The following is a 15,828-nucleotide window of genomic DNA, read 5'->3' on the forward strand; positions in this document are numbered from 1 at the left end:
AAAAAATATTTTTAAACGATGCTTGTACTTTATTGGTTGTTTTTTTTTCTATCTTAGCAAAGGTCTGTTGTTTCTGCTTTTTCACTATTCTAAGTAACATACTTTACATACATCTTTGACTCCAGTCCTCCTTATTTCCCAAAGCTAAGCAAATAAACATGGAAGTTCAAGTCTAAGGAATAGTTTTCTTCACTGATACATTATATTTACACATTTCTACATCATATTCCACTAAGATGTAACAGTTAAAATACCAGTAGTGGATAAATGTGGCTGTGGGTGTCTGTGGATTTCTGATTGACATCAGTGAACAGGAAGCAAGGCCTTCATCTGACAGTGAGGGTGCAGACAGAGGTACTGAGTGTTTAAGGAGACTAGCAAGTATGATATAGTTTCCCAGGGGAGTGAATGGAGTAGGCCAGTACAGTAAGATTACCTGATAACTTCAAGAACCCATTTAAGATTAATGAATATGAATTGATACCATTGTTATGTACTTTTTCCTAGGTGTGCTCAGCTGCATGAGTGCAGGCAAGAGTATAAGAGGTGGGTTTAATCAGGATTAAATTTCCAAATCTTGATCTTGTGGACCCTGAGAAAGAACATACCTACCAAGAAAGGCTCCTGGTGGCTAACTGGGCTCAAATTCAAAAGCAGAGTCTAGCAGCCCTTTCTAAACAAGGGTCTCTTACACAAACCACACTTCAGGGACAAGTTTGCACTGAATTGCTTGCCTGCATTGTGTTCCTGCCATTTGAGCCAGCCCTTATAAAGGACTTCCTGGAATTGTATTTCAACCAATAGGACTGAGACTTTCCTCATCTAATCAGAGCTGTGCAGATATATCCCCATTAGCATCGTCACTGACCAATCAGAGCAATTCCACTCTGACCAATCAGAACAGTGCTTTTTGGACAAATCAAACTTCGAATATTTGGAGTCCTTATTTGCATGAGGATGGACCACTCAGGGACCAGGGGCAGAGACCTCTCTGAATAAGTCAGTTACCCTCTGGCTTTGGGAGTACACTTTCCCTTTCCACCAAAGACTGAAGACTACATTTCCTTGGCTGGAGCTGAAACACCAAATGGAGACAGCTCAGTGGAGCAGAGTGGATCAGACTGGAGCAGGTGGAGCAGAGCATAGCAGAGCTGTCTATCCAGAAAGGGGCCTTGCTCTATCTATGGCCTCCTCACAGCCTTGCTGTTCCAGAGCCGTGATACTTCATAATTGAGTTGTATCACAATTGAATAAAGTTTCCGTCTTCATCATACCCTAAGTTTGGGATTTCTGTTAGCTTTGAATTGACACTAATGACCATCAATTGACTATCTCCAGACAGCTCTATTGGCCTTGAGTCTAATGTATGATACCTACTTGCTGGACATTGGATTTTCCATGTGTACCTCACTTTTCTCTTTTTTTCAGCAGCTCCATGCCACAGACCCCCATTCACTACTTCTTTACCTGCTAGACTTCTGCTTGTCCTTTTTGCTTCAAATCCCCCATTAAGCTTTGTGTGTCCACTACCACCCACCCAAACTGAAGTATCTCATAGCTCCCCCAGTAGCTCATGATGATCTCTATCATTTCACCTACCATATTGTCAGTATCTCTATTCCCCATTTTATTCTAAATTCCTTCAAGGCAGGGACCTTTGTTATTGGTTGATCTTTTTTTTTTTTTTTTTTTTTTAATGCTCATTTCCCATCTCAAAAACCTCGTGCGTAGTAAGTTCTCATTAAGTGTTTATTAATGAAAGTGAGTTTTTCCTAATTAAGGAATAAACTTCCTAATAAACCTTCACCAGCAAGAAATCAAGTTGCCTTGATCATACATACACCATACCTTACATGATTAATGAAGGCATTTGTCAATATAAAGTAACAGGCCTGAAAACAAATTATTTGACCACTTACTAGTCAAAGAGTTAGAAATAAAGAAAGTATTCATTTCTACATGTAGCTGAGATCCAACATTTAGTTTATCTCTTTAGCTTTAGAATGATAGTAATAATTATAATACATACTATATTTGTATAGAATTATTCAGATTTTTGAAACATTTTCATGTTTACAGTATGATTGTAAAACACACACACACACTCTTCCAAAAAAAAAAAAAAATGCTAAGTGCAAATCCAACTATGGGGATTCCTTCAGAAAGAGTCTTTTAAATAAATCTTTAAGAAAAGATAGGCATTTCACCAATTTGGTAGGGAAAGTAGAACATTCCAGGCTGAATATAGCATGAAAAAATATCTAAAGGTTAAATAAATTGTAAACTTCTCTAATAAGTTATATCTTTGTAAGCAGAAATTATAGCTTATATATCTGTGCCTCTAGATTGTGTATAAAACCCATACTGAACATAAAATGTGCAGAATAAAAGAAGTACTTTTTCATCTTTTATTTAGTTGTTCTACCTTTAGGCAAACACAGACATGGAATAAAGAAAGGAAAGGCCAAATTTCGACCTAATAACATAGTATGGAAATTGCGGATACATTATAATTCTCTCACTGCATTCTTCATACACAAAATGTAATAGAAAGTAGAGATAAAAGAAACTCAATTGCCACTAGAGAATAAAATAGGATTTCCACTTAGATCTTTAGAGGCAGCTATTCTAAAAAATTAATTCACTTGATAAATGTTCAAGTTTCTTTCTCACTTTTATTTTCTGTGTGAACATTTATCCTATGTGTTCTGGATGGAAATGGATGTTACCAAATCTTTTGAGTTCAAATTCACAGCCCCAAGAGTTAGTCATACTTGAACAAGCTGGTGAAGGATAATTAATTGGTCACCAAATACTTTAGGAATAATTTGAAGATAAATTATCTGCCCAAATGTTATTAATTATATATTTAGCACCTTAGGTAGCTTATTTCTGAGAGGCTTTAGAGATCAAAAGCGATGTGCAAAAAGTGAAGAGAATCAAAAGTAAAACATCAATTTGAATTGAGCTGCACAATGAGAATTTACTCCAGCACTTTGTTGCAATGTAATCTATAAATAACCCTCCGAGGTTCACTTGCCAATTAGGAATCATCACATGGCATACACCTTAGATGTCAGTAGTTAATTTGCATGTCAGTGAAACATTAACTTGATGAAAATTTTAAAGCTTTATGCACTATTTATATCATAATTGGAAGCAAAGTAAGTTGAACTAATACACAGATTTTCATTATATCCAATGTGCTTTTAAAAAGGCCAAGTTTAAATGATCAGTATTTATCATTGTCTGTTTGAAAGTTTGCTTCAGTTCAGGACAACAGATTACATTTTAGACTAAATTATATTTAACATTAACTGTAATTGAGATGTCTGGGGAAAAAACGGTGTCTATGTGGGAGACAGAGAAGATGAGACTCAGATTTACACTCAGAGGTAGCTGGTTAGATTTTAAGTTCAATTCAGAGTTTGTGGCCTTAGCTATAAACATGTCACCCTGGGTGAATAATTTAGTTCTAATTTTTTTTTCAGGTTTTTACTTTTTTCCCCCACTCCCTGAGCTTTTTCTTTTCTTTTTTCTTTTTCTTTTTTTTTTTTTTTTTACAGTCAAAAAGAAGTTTTATGGGAGGCCCCTTCTGAAAGCTGAAAATGATTGTTGATTCAAGTACAAAGGGGAACAACCAGTGGGCACTTAAACATAACTACTGTATTTAAGTACAGTACTTAGAACAAATGTTGTATTTATAGCCAGAAATTTCATAAGCTCCCATCCTGGTAGGATTTGGCTTGCCATCAGAATTGCCACACCTGTCAATCAGGTCCAGTCACTGGCTGATTGGATATCAAGCAGAAAAGCCAATGAAAGAGAAAAGAAGAGAAAAAGAAAAGAGAAAAGAGAAAAGAGAGAAGAGAAGAGAAGAGAAGAGAAGAGAAGAGAAGAGAAGAGAAGACAAGAGAAGACAAGAGAAGAGAAGAGGAGAGAGATAAATGTTTGGAAGTCTCCACTACAATAAAATCACAATGATATTTCCAACATTTATTTTCATGTTCACATCCTCAGGCTATTTGGAGTTTAATATACCCACAGGGGAATTCTTTCTAATAAAAAGATGTGGTTACTTTGCTTTACCGGTTGGTACTACTAATAGTGTTTTTCAAGAAAGTGGAAGCTAATCGTCATTAAAGATAAGGTATAAGCTTTCAATTTAATGCAAAAGATGTGTGTGTATATATATATGTTAACACAACTCATTACTAGCTAATTTGTTATGTGTTTATGGCTTCTCTATCCAGCTAGAATATAAATATCTTTGGATCAGAAATCATATCTTAATTTTCCTAATATCCCCTCAGCATTTGCAATATTAGACCTGAATAATATTTGCAGACTTGATTGTATTTCTAAACATTTATTCATGTTAACTTTAATGGTCTGTCTCCTTCCATAATAATAAAAAAAATAGACAGTTTAACTGAGAAAATATATACATAAATAGAAAGATAAGGTTATTGAAAATGATAACATGCATATGCATTCCACAGAGCCTTAAATGATCAATAAATTAGATCTTGGATTGGCTTTGAGCAAATGGCCAAAGCAAAAGAGAAAGTGTGATCAGTTTAAAAAAATTCACATTACCCCTGAGACTAAAAAAACACCAATTTATTTAAAAAAAAAAAAAAAGCCATATATCAAAAGCATACACAATCATTAATTTGTATTGCCTGATATTTTCATTTACAAATGTTTACATTTTTATTATTTAATCATGCTAATCTTTATTTTCAAGAGAATCTAAATGAATATTATTAAAAATAAAACCTAATTCAATACTTTTTCTGTATGTTAGTTTATTGGGAAGTAAAAGTAAATTTAAGATTTAAATACACTTATTTGAATCACTTAATTTGTTTCTGGTTGCATGTGGTTATGAAAAGTGTCAAACTTTATTTTCCTCAGTAAACATTTGATAAGCATTAAACTTACAGAAGAAACTAAACTTTTTAAATAAAACGTTCCCAAAATGAATGTTGCCAATTTTCATTTTTACATAAATAGAAAAGCGCTCCCTCCCCTCCCAACTCCCCACCTAAGTCCTACCCCTTGGGGGGAAAAAATAGCATAAGAAAACAATGGGTAGTTTTCATTACTTAGTATGAATTACAGTCACCATTCAAATGTAACAAAGTAAAGACATTATGATACTCTATTACTTTGCCTTATGATAAATGAAGTTAGTACCTGAATTACTCAAAGGTATATTATGTGCTACATAGTTTCAACTTCTAAAAGTCAAAGAAGTATTCCTCAATGAATTGTATTCAGTGAAACCTACCCTTCTTTTCCTGTATTAAGCTCTGACTCTTTCCAGGTTTAATAAAAGTTATTCTTTCTCTCTCCATTCCTCCCCACACTGATTCCCACATGTTTTCAACAGGAAGCCCCATAACCAGACAAAGTTGAAGATATTTACAGATAAATTTATGACATGGGAAAAAATAACAAAAGATTCAGAGCCAATAGAGTATTAACTTAAAAGGCAATTAATTTTGAAAAAGAAAAGGGGATGAACATAAACTCAGCAAGAGTCTGAATGATAGTATATAGTACAAATAATTCTCTATTTGGGGGTCCTGAGAAATTTCAGCAAGTGGTTGTGGAGTAATGAATGTTTGTAATTCATTAGCTACTATTTTAAAATGCAAAGCACACCATGACATCAATGATGTTCTTTTTAATCTTAACAAACAGGCTATTACAATTAAAGCACTTGCAAAAAGACAGTATATTTAAATATTGATTTTGATGAGGTTTCAATGTTTTAATGACAATAATTTAATAACACTTTATAATTCTATGAAAATAAAATGTGTTACGAGGTTGGTTTGAAAATACATGTGTTAGTGAACACCAACATTTTGTGAGTATTTGTAACAGCTAGAATTTCTATCCTGAAATTTTCTTTTCTTCAAGATCCTTTAGTAAGATTTTAGTGTATCCTTAAAAAAAAAAATCACTATTTACTTAAAAAAATATTTTCCCAAGTAGAGAACATAATAGCATTTTAAAGTGCTTGATTTTCTTTTCTCACTTTCCATCTTCCTTCAGCTCCTAGACAACAAAACAATGGTTCTTTCTTCATGTGGAACAGTAAACTCAATAAACACAAATGGCTAGGGGGCCTCACAGCAGTGAAATTATGGCTTCACAAGGACTTTTTTTTTCTCTTATGAAGAACAAGTTTAAAAGGACCTTTTTCAACATACTTTAAAGTCATGCATATTTCAAAAATATAATTAAATTGGCAACACTAAACATTGCTGACTGATAAATGAGACCAAAATAATTAAGTTCTGTTCTTTGTACAATCAAGATTTAGTGCAGCAATCAATCTAGGCAAGAATTTGTGGAGTCTAAAGACTTCAGAAGATGAACAAGCAACTAGCTACAACTGGTCATGTGGGAAGGTGCTTAAATGAATATACAGTTTATACATAGCTGTGGATACCTTCCAGGTCTTAGCCTTCATTAGAACCTGGTTGATTCATTGCTCATGTGGTCCTGTACTAAGTTGAACATGGTATGCAAGCAAACAAACAAAAGAAGAGTCCAAAAGATAATCCTATGCGTTCAGTGAGCACTATTGATATTGAAAATGTAAAATAATAATAGACTGAAAATATAAAAGGTTTTTTCCAAAACCAAATAACAAAGCAGAGCACAGATACTGTGATGAATACCATTAAAGATATAAACATTAAAGTGATAAAGGAGAGAGAGAAAGAACACAATGAACTTTCCATATGTACATTTGTGGAGCTGTGAGTATGGTTTGGATGCCTACTCCGGTTTCCATTATTATTTATCTTCTACCTAATTTCCTCTTTCAACCTTAGAATTAAACCTCACAGTTTTCCATACCCTAAGCAACAGTCTTACTGTATGGCTTTTCCCTGTGGAATAAGACTGTGGGTCAGAGAGAGGTTTTCATATTATTTCTCCTGGGGGCTGGAACTCCAGGCTTTAGCAGTCTGATGCACTTAGCAAGTCCATCAGGGAGGTCAAAGTAAAATATAACCAGGGCAGTACAGTGTGTTAGTAACTACTGGGAATATACATATACACACATATACATATACATACATACATACAGGTGGGATTTTAAAGAATATATACATACATATATATGTATATATACATATATACACATATGTATATATACATATATACATATGTGTATATATATATATGTATTCTTTAAAATCCCTCCTGTCACACGCTTATTCTAATTACTGCCCATGCACCCTAGAAAAAGAAGGAACAGCCTCCTCAGGGATATACACCCTCCTTTATAGTTGGCTAATGAACATGTGATATCGTTGTCATTTATGGAAATGGAAAAACTCAAATAAGAGTGCCCTACCCTCCAACAAAATGAGCATGCACTGGTTGTGTTTGGGCGTCTCCAAGTGGGGATGACGGGCACCTTTGGACTGCCGGTGCACGGCTGCCTCCATGAATGTTAGCGTGCGGCTAGGGCGGGGGAGCAATGATGTCTACGCCAGCACTTGGCAGTTTGTAGAGTGGAAATTGCACTTTGTTTTTTAAAACGGATTCTTCTCCCCGAACCATGCAATTCGACTGGCTGAAGGCACAAATAGAATAAATACACATTCAAAAAATGTGTGTGTGTGTGTGTGTGTGTGTGTGTGTGTGTGTGTGTGTTGGGGGGGGGGTTTGGGAGAAAAAACAACCCCACCAGGAACCTTTAAGAGAAACAGGTGCTAGCAAGAGAAAGCAGCCAATTAACAATAACACTTAAAACTCGATCTTCGTTACTCTGAAAACAATTTCACCGGGAAAACACAGCGCCCTGTTTCTAAGGGTTTAATTCACTACCATGTCCCCATGAATTAGAGTCCGTGAATCTAAGTTTCACACTCAGGAGCGGTTTTCGCTGTCGACTACTATTGCCCTCCGAGGCCAGAGAAGTCCGTTTCCAAACTGGGTAAGCCCTTTCCTCCTTTCAGCCTTGCCCCTCACTCCTCCAAGTCGTCACTTTTATCTACCGTCCCTGAGCGGTGTCTGTGTGGCTCAGCCCGGCCCCATGAACAGTCACCGCGAACAATGAACCAGACAAGGGACCCACCCAGCGAACGCCTGCTCGCCGGTCGCGCGCAAGCCAGCTGCTGGCGCGGGACGCTCCGGGGCTCTCGGTGCCCCCATCCTCTCCACTCCAGAACCCAAGAAAAGCAAGAGGATAGGTCGTTCCCTACGCCCAGAGCCCCGTGATCACCCAGCCTTCTTCCCAGCACCCACCAGTGAAAGGTGCTGTATCTAAAAAGAAATCTGAAGAGTGGGCGGCGTGGGGGTCCGGCCGGCTGCCCACCCCATACCCCTAGCCTAGTTGGGGGGTTTGGCACTCACTTGTGCCCGAGTCCGCGGCGTATTGAAATCCCGAAGGATTTGGGGTGGAGGCAAGAGGTGGGGCCAGGAGCAATAAAGTGGCTTCCGCTCCCTCCCCCCCGGCCTGGCACGGTTCTGGGTTCGGGCAAGACACAAAAGACGGGTGGCATCAGTGCCAACAACTCTGCCACCGCCTCCGTCTGCGCTGCGCAGGCAAGCGGGGCCTCGGAGCCGGTCCCCGCGCCGCCGGGGCGCGCTGGGAGGCTGGGGCATCCCTGGACGCCGCCGAATCTGCCGGGGGCGCTTTTCGCGCAGCTATAGAGAGGCTGGGGAGCGGAGGAGAAACGGAGAGAAAAGGCAAGACTTACTTGGGGGCTGAAGGCTCATCCGGACTCCGGCTTCAGACTCCGGACGCGGCAGGTGTCTGGCACCGCGGGCCCTGGCGGAAGGCGCTGGCGCAGCTCCGAGCTGGGCTCCACTTCGCGAGGACGGGTAACTCCCCTTGCCACCCGGCCCCGCGCCGCGCTCTGCGCTGTCACCGCACCGAGAGACACAGGCACGCTCTTCACAGCCTCCTCACTCCTGGTGGGTCTCTCTGCCCTCCTCCCGCGGTTCGCCTGCTCCCCCACGGACCACACCCTGTCACCTCAGCAGCCCTCCACTCCTTCCTCTTTGACACTTCCACCGGTTACTCCGCCGTCAGCGTCCTCCCACCCCTCTCAGCCCACGTGCTTCTGCCGCTCCCTCCGCTCTGAACTTCCCCTGCCGGAGCCCCCACCTCTGCTCGGAAACCCACGGTCTCCCAGCAGAGGGGAGGTCCCAGGATGCAAGGAGGCTAACTGACCTAGGTCCTCACCCACCTTCCCTCAGCCCCTTCAGTTCACAGAACCCATTATTTTGATTTTGTGAATGCGACGGCTTGGGTATTGTGTACTAGATATAAGAATGTATATTTTACTGTGCCACACGTCACTTTTAATATTATAGAAATGTGTGTTCCAGAGTGTCACTTAGTAATCACCTAGCAGGTAGTCACTGGCCCTTGGCGCTGGACTGTCAGCCCAGCTTTCTCCATATGTAGAAAGCCCAACAAAATTCCAGAACACCCTCTTTTGCCCAATTCGAACCAGTGCTATTTTATACTGAAACTCGTCCACCCCCGTTGTTTTGCTGTTAGAGAAATATTTTGATATTTACTTTTCCCTGTTCCTGCAAATTTAGAGGTTCGTTTCTTAGGGTTCTCCTCAGCACTCTGTTCTTAGTTTCATGATAGTTCTTAGTACCACCTATATGGTGTTACCTCTTCACTTGACTGCATGTGCTGTAGTCCATAAGTTTCTCCAGGCACAACTTTCTCATACTCATAACTTTATCAGCAGCTCCTAATATAGTTCTCAGTACATACTATATGCTCAAAAAGGAGAAAAAAAAAAAAAAAAACTGTTCAAGGAATGGATGTCCTTTAAATATAATGCAAGTGTTGGTGGTTTCATATATTAAAGGAATGAAGCCTTCAATCTTATTGTGAGGACAGGGTCCCAGAGAGCAGTTTCCAGACTCTCAGCCTCACATGGAAAGGTGGTGGCTCAGGTAGTAGATGTCCGTCAGCTGTAACTGGTTGGCCATCAGCTGTAACCAGTTAGCCATTGGCCACTGATATAACTGCCGGTGGCTGAGTTAGCAAGCAGATTGCAGTTAGCAAGGAGTTGTTGGTTGGTGGAGAAGCAGACAGCAGATTGCTGATTGTGTGGAGCCTGCTTGCTGTGTCTCCAACCCAGCCACCAGTGATACTATAGTGGTATGAACCCCCTACCCATGGCTCTGTGTGCTGTGTTCTGGTGTGGGGAGCGGGACCAGAGACCCCCGCATGACACTCATGTTTGCCTGTATCCCAACAAATAGATCATACCAAAAACAAAAACATTTTTTACATTTGGCTGGTGAGTTCTCATACATTCCTTAACGTAATCTTTAAAACAAGTTGTCTTTGTTGGTATTACCCACTTTTTCTAACTTGGTGAAGTTTGCTTAGTTGGAAGCTTCTAAGTGCGGGTGCTGGGGCATGTTTCTTCAGACTAGCCCTAGCCACATGTACTTATCACACCCCGTGCCCTGACTGTCTAGTGCCACATGCTAAAGCGACCTGCCAGCTCTGCAGAGAGCCTGCCCAACTGATTCTCCTCCAAAGATAGTATTTTTCCCTTTCCTTGTCCACTTCTGTAACTCTGTGACCCCCTTAAATCAGAGTTAAAAAATAAAAATAAAAAGCCCTAAGCTCAGACCTCTTGTAGAACTTGCCTTAACTCTTACACTTATTAATAAAAAAGAAAAAAAGTGTTTTTTTGCACGTATCTTGCTTCAGCTATCCTTGGGTCTTACACAGGTATTATTATTATTTTATTATTATCATCGTTTTGGTTTCTCCATTGAAATAAACAGCAGCTAACCTTTTTTAAGCTAGAGACATCATATAACAGCCGACCATTGCTCCGAGCCCTTTAAACATGTTTGCTCGTTTAATCCTCACCAACCGTATGAAATAGAGACTATTTTATAGATGGAAAACAGAGGCACAGAGATGGGGTCACATAGCCAGTAATCAGTGGAGTAGGGATTGGATTCCTACAACCTAACTCAGAGGCTGTTCTCTAACCACCCTACTACATGATCTTCCACAATCCCTTGCACTTAAGAGATGTTAACAAATAGTTTTAAATAATCCATATTTATTCCTCTATACTTAGCTTCATAACAGGAAAAAGGGACAGTAAGTAATAATGTGGGCAGACCAGGTTTTCGAGGACACGTGATTGGTCCCAACATCACCAGATCTGCTTTCTTTAACGGGATCATGGACTCCACCTGTGATCCACATTTGAAACATGAGGGGGACATAATCCAAGCCCACGACTTCGTGTGTATGAGATAACTAAGGCTTCAAATTTGAATTCCAGCTCTTCATAATCAGTGAGAAACATCACCAGCTAAACTGACTCCTGGCTAAGCTCACCACCAGGCCAATTTGTGTTCTTCGGGGATCCTGCTTTGTGTAAGGTGTTCCCTTAGTCCCTGTGGCAGACTGAATAATACCTCCCCCCCACACCAAAAAAAACACACAAAAACACCCAAAACATCCATGTCCTAATTCCTGGAATCTATGAATGTTACCTTAGCAAAAAAATAATAATAATAAATAAATAAATAAATAAATAAATAAATAAATAAATAAATAATGTAATTGTGCAGATATGATTAACTGAAGAATCGAGATGGGGATATTATCCTGGATCATCAAGGTGAGTCCTAAATTCAATTGCATGTCCTTATAAGAGGGAACCAGAGGGAGATTTGACACACAGAAGAGAAGAAGGCAATGTGACCATGGAGATAAAGATTGGAGTGATTCAGCCACAAGCCTAGGAATGCTGGCAGCCATTAGAAGCTGGAAGAGGCAAGGGAGGGATTTTCCCCAAAAGCCTCTTGAGGAAGCTTGGTCCTGTCGACATGTTGATTTCAGTCCAGGGAAAGTGATTTTGGACTGCTGGCTTCCAGAAATGTATGAAAATAAATGTGTGTTGTTTTAAGCCACCAAGCTGGTGATAATTTGCTATAGTAACCAAAGAAATAAATACAGTCAGCAAATCTGGAAGATGACTTTCTATACCTGATGATGAAATAGAAGAAAGATGTTCCACGCAGTTAGTAGCTCTCCTATGTGGCTGGTGGAGCCAGTCAGTTGGGGGAGAGAGAGGAGCATTTGACCTCCTGCATAATATTATATTTATAAAAACCTTCCAATTTAGACTTTATTATTATCTACAAATAATACATACATACAGTAACTGGGATACACTTACATGAGTTAAAGTGAACTTCAAATTTTAAATTTGTTTTCTGTTATCTGACCATACTGCCTGAAGTGTGTGATGGCTTAATTTTAAAATATACATTCTATAATTATTTAGTGAATAGCAAAAAATGTATTTTCATTGAGTTATAAGTGTTAATTTGTAAAATGAAAAAATATATAAAGTCTTCATAAACTTCGTAACCCTTTCTCACGTTTTGCTGTATTTGGAACCTAGAACAAAGAAACAAAAATCGTGGTCCAGGCTCTCTTGACCTCTGAGAGGCCCTTGTAGCTGAAATTAAGAGACTTGATAAATGTGCTAGATCTTTCTTTTATTTTTATTTGTTTATTTATTTTTAACAAAAAAACTACATTTTATTTACAGCCAATTTTTTTTTTTTTTTTAAGTAACAAAACACTATGAAAGATCAACCAGCATACCAAAAGGACACTACCTAATATCGTCCGACAAGATACTTGTTTGGGGATTCCATGACACATGATGTCCAGAACATTCCAGAAAGGAATGCCACTGGGAAATAAAAACAGCTTCTTTGAAAAGTCTGTGCTAGATTTTTCTTTCCTCCTTCCTTCCCTTCTTCTTCCCTTCCTCCCTCCTTTCCTTCCTTCCTTTTTGACAATGGCTACCAGATAAAATATAGGACACCCAATTAAACTTGAATTACAGATAAACAAAAATTTTTAAGCATGAGTCCTTGTGCCATGCAATATTTGGGACAATAAATTGTCTATTTTTCAGCCTGTTGTGAACCATGCAATATTTGGGATTTGGGGACATACTTATACTAATAAATTATTCGTTGTTTATCTGAAATCCAAATTTAACTGGGTACCCTGTATTTTGATTTGCTCAATCTGACAATGCTAATTATTATTTTTTTATTTACAGTCAACATTCAATATTAGTTTCAGAGGTACATAGTGGTTAGACACTTATATAACTTACTAAGTGTTCCCCCAGATAAGTCTAGTACCAACCTGGCACCATACATAGTTAAATTACAATATTATCACTATACATATTCCCTATGCTGTACCTGACAATCCTATTTTTGACTCTTCATCTGCTTATGCGTTTTCCCATTCTCCCTTCCTCCGATCCTCCATCCTTCCCGCTTAGTTTTCATTGGGACTAATTTATGTTCACCAAGAGCAAGGCTGAAACAAGATTCAACCCCTCATTGCTGGCCTGGGGCTGATGTCTTGCTCCACAAAGAAGAAAAGAGAGAATGATGTGACTCTACTAAGATCTGGTCATAGAGCATACATAAATCTTCTCCACCAGTGGGGGAATTTCCCATTAGGTCACACAAAGTGTTTAACATGGTGTTATTTATTATATAAATGGTAGATTGGATGAAGGTGAAGACTAGCTTTTTTCCTTTAAACTGTTTCCCCATTGTTTATAGTCCTTTGGATTTAGAGCAATAGTACTGGCCAACAATAGGTAAATATTCTTTGCTCCTTTTATATCCTTTCTCTTATGATTTTTGGCAGCTGGATGTATAGTGAGTGGTACAAAGGGCAGGGACAGAAAGAATTATAATTTGTGTGGCCTGTGTTGGAAACATAAGAGAGACAAATAAGGCATGGCGGGTAAATCACTAAGTTATCTGAGAATAAGTTTATTCTTCTGTAGAAATGTAACAAAATCCTGACTCTATACACTTTATGTTTCTAAACTCTTGTACTATTTTTACATCTTTTTTGAATATTTAACATTCTCCATTTTGAATTATTTGGAGACACAAGAGTGAGACAGTTCTTGATTTGGATCCCAATGCCTCTGCTTTCTTGTTGAGTGAACTTGGCAAGTTTTTAATCTCTTTGAACTTCAGGATTCTCTACTGAACACAGAGGGGAAAACAAGAATCACCTCATAAAGTTGTTGTGAAATTAAATGACATATATAAAATGTTTCAATTAGTGCCTTATACAATGTAGTCAATCAATAAATAGTAGCTACTTTTGCTTGGCCTTACCTTATATAATGATTCCATGCAGTGCCTTATCCACCAGACATGTCTACTACAATGATTTGTACATATTAAGTACTCAAAACATGGAAGTATTGCGAAATTGACAAAGTGTTGTAGAATTTTAAAAGGTTAGTAGTAATAGTAATAATAAGTAATAATAGGTGACACTGCTGAGCCTTTGATTCTGGATCAGCTTTGAAGAACTGTTTTGCAAAACATGTTTGATGCCTAACTTTTTCATCTAAAAATTCAATCAGGAGAGACACTGTCTACAGAACAGCAACATCTATTGATCAATGGAACATGTATCATTCATTTTGCTTTGCTCAATATAAATTCCCATTCTTCCTTCAAAGACTTTTGACTATATTTCTTTCACTGTACACATATCAATTAAATTAATCTTGGCTACATTTGACAGAGACCTCCCTTCCCACACATAAGTGGCCTTTATTTGTCTCTCCTGTATCAGAATGCAGAGTTCAGCAGGCCACAGCCAATGTCAGCTCGGATGCAAACTCCAACATCTCTACATTGCCTCATAGCTGATAAGGGCATTGGGACTCCAGCAATCACTTCTTTATGTACTAAAAGTAGAGGGAAAAGGATATAAAGCAAAAAGGGGAAAAATTAGCCCCTCCAGGTGAATGAACCTTCTGTAAAGAGCCTTTACAATGCTCTATGCAATGAATTTCACACATTGTGTGAAAGGAGAAGCTGGGATATGTCAGTTTTAGCAGGACCCATTGTTGCCTGTTACAGTTAGGGTTCTGTTACTCAGCAGAAAAAAGAGAATGGATATTAGGCAAATAACTAGCACTGTTTGCAATTGACCTCTTCACTTTTCCCTTTGGTCTTCATCTTCCAAGTCTTCATTTGTGATCCAAGTGGCAACTCCTTGAATATTCTATAGCCTGAAATTTTTCTCTTTCTGTATGTCTTTTTCCACTATTTCAGAAATCCACTGCCTCTTCTTTTATGTTATCCTTGCAGTCTTTTCCTATTATATTGCTTACTTAATCATCCTAAAGTTCTTCATATATTTCATTTTTATACAATTCTAAACTGCTCATACTATCCACTGTTTTCTCTCAATGCTGTCCAACTCTGCTCTTTGACTCTACAATCATTAACTTTATACATTTTTCCACGTTTAATCCAGATGCTTTCAGGGTCTTTGATCCTTTGTGATCTAGAAAACATTAGCCTGTGATATGCCTGGCATTTGCTTTAAAATAATCCAATGTTGGGAGGGAGGAAAAGTCACTGATGTACAAATAAAACAAGATTTGCCATGTGTTGAAGTTATTGAAACCAGGTGATGGATATTGGCGGGGAAGGGGGGAGATGTTATCTCATTGCTTCTAATCTTGTACATGTTTCAAAATTTATGTAATAAAAAGTAAAGAATGACATGATTGCTTGTATCTCTATTTTGCATAAAGTCCTCTGTACAATTTGTTCAGAAAACTCGGGAGGCTTACATTGTGTCCGTCACCTCTGCTTGGGGATCTTCTCTCACACTGGTGTCATTCTGCCCTCACATCTTTCTGTATATGATTCTGTCTTTCCACCAAATTATACAAAAATACACATACACCCACACTATCC

General features: G+C 38.5%; 1 protein-coding gene across 10 annotated transcripts in view; it reads right to left on the minus strand.

Moving 5' to 3' along the window:
- Positions 1-8,874, minus strand: part of SEMA6D (semaphorin 6D) — a 560,420-nt gene extending 551,546 nt beyond the window's left edge. For all 10 annotated transcript variants that reach the window (XM_074327776.1, XM_074327791.1, XM_074327784.1 and 7 more), the window contains exon 1: positions 8,736-8,874. The gene's annotated coding sequence lies outside the window, so the exon portion shown is untranslated. The remainder of the gene's footprint in view (positions 1-8,735) is intronic.
- Between the last annotated feature and the right edge of the window lie 6,954 nt (positions 8,875-15,828).

The sequence above is a fragment of the Rhinolophus sinicus genome, linkage group LG03 (genome assembly GCF_036562045.2).
Source record: "Rhinolophus sinicus isolate RSC01 linkage group LG03, ASM3656204v1, whole genome shotgun sequence".
Lineage (NCBI taxonomy): Eukaryota > Metazoa > Chordata > Mammalia > Chiroptera > Rhinolophidae > Rhinolophus > Rhinolophus sinicus.